Genomic DNA, 2,103 nt, shown 5'->3' on the forward strand with positions numbered 1-2,103 from the left:
GTACATACGTGCGAACCGAGCGATTACGTCGGATTATCGTTTGAGTCGAGTGATCTAGCGCGTGGTCCAGCGGGATTGTCGTTTCGTCCAGCACGCGATCTAACCCACGAGGACATGGGGGCTCGTGAGTTCGTTGGCGCAAAGTGCTGGAGGAATCGATATCGCGGAAAATTTCACGGTACGCGTTTTCAGAGTTGCGCTACCTACCGGTCGCGGACGTCAGTCCAATCGATTAACGCACGAAGACGTAGCCAAACGCTCGATTTTACAAATTGTCAATTCCGACAATTTATGTTTTCCCCGTTCGCTTGTAGCGGCACGCGTGCATTACGATCGCGGGCAATTACGCGTGGGGGAACTACATGAAAGATGGGAATCCGTGAGACATCAGCGTTCTTCTTTACAACGCGAGTTAGCTAAAGAATTAACGATTTCTGCGGGTATCACGATTCCCGAGGAGGAATGCGGAATTCGTGAAATTGAGCAATTTCAACGGTTTCTCGCTGCGGAAAATATCGCGATAGTTGTTTACAATTTCAGTACTTTTGGTCGCGGCGAGAATCCGTTGTACGACGGCTGCGCGTTACTCTCCTCCCTAGGTCGTGAACCTTCATTCCGTTTAAATATTATGTATTACGAGCGTTCGAGGCATTATCAACCAATTTTAAACATGAAAGCCGCGGCCGGTTCTCGAGGGGGGTATTGCGTGGCGTGCAACACCATTGCAATACCGGGTATCGGAACGGTAGAGGGCATCGTTGCGCGAAAAAATGTCCGCGATGTTACGCGATTCCGTCGTGCGAGGATTCCGGCGCCGAGTTGGTTAGGTGCGATTCGTGTAATCGTACGTTCTTCAGAAATCCCTGTTTCAAGTGTCATCGTGCAGAAAGATCTCACGATGGAAAATCGGACGCAAGCGTTTGCAAATCCGTTAGAATTTGCAACAACTGCGGACGCTTCGTGAAATCGAATTCGCGTCACGACTGCGACGTTACCTTTTGTAAAATTTGTCACTCGTTGCAAACTTCGAATCATTCTTGTTACATACAGCCTCTTCGTCGTAAAGTCACTGTCCAAGACCCCGGAGAGGGGACGAGTGCTGGGACAATGCGAGAAGAGAACCAGGTAAACGACGAGAATGACGTCGAAAGTGCGAATGATGCGCGAAGTAAAAAAGATCGCGTCGCATTCGTGTTCTATGACTTCGAAACCCGACAAGACGAGACGCTCGAAGGAACGGAGAACGTAAAGATACACATACCGACTCTTTGCGTCGCGCAACAAATTTGCGAAACGTGCGCGGAAATACAAGAAATGTCGACGCGATGTCGTTGATGCGGGGTGCGTGAATTTGTTTTTCGCCATGATCCGGTAAAAGAATTTGTAGATTTCGCAACGCGAACGTCAAAATATTTTAACAAAATAATTTGTATCGCGCATAATGCGAAAGCGTTTGACGCTCAGTTTATCTTAAAATACATCGTAGAACAATCTGGCATAATTCAAGAGCCACGGATGATTTTGAACGGGACGAAAATTATTACGATGACGGTCGGTGACACGAAATTTATTGATAGCTCAAATTATATGCCGATGCGATTATCTGATTTACCTAAGGCTTTCGGACTGCAGGATACATCGGGTAAAGGCATCTTTCCTCATTTATTCAATAGAAAAGAGCATCAAGCATATATCGGACCAATACCTAGCGCACGGTATTATTCGCCCGAACAAATGAAACCCGAGGAACGCGAGCATTTTATAAAATGGCACGACGATATGACACAATCCGGCTTCATTTTTGATTTTCAACGCGAAATAGTCAAATATTGTCGTAACGACGTTGATATCCTTCGACGGGCCTGCTTGGCTTTCAGGAAAATCTTTCTTGAACGCGGGAGCGTGTGTCCGTTCGTGGAATGCACAACTATCGCTTCTACGTGTATGAAAGTTTTTCGCAGAAACTTTTTACGCGGGAAAGAAATAGGAGTCATTCCAGTGGGTGGATACAGATATAGAGATAATCACTCGCGCAAAGCCGTGCAGTGGTTGGTGTGGATGGAGCGTGAGCTCAATCAACGGATAAGCCACGCGGGGCGAGGG

Source organism: Trachymyrmex cornetzi, unplaced genomic scaffold (genome assembly GCF_001594075.2).
Source record: "Trachymyrmex cornetzi isolate Tcor2-1 unplaced genomic scaffold, Tcor1.1 scaffold676, whole genome shotgun sequence".
In the NCBI taxonomy this organism is placed as follows: domain Eukaryota; kingdom Metazoa; phylum Arthropoda; class Insecta; order Hymenoptera; family Formicidae; genus Trachymyrmex; species Trachymyrmex cornetzi.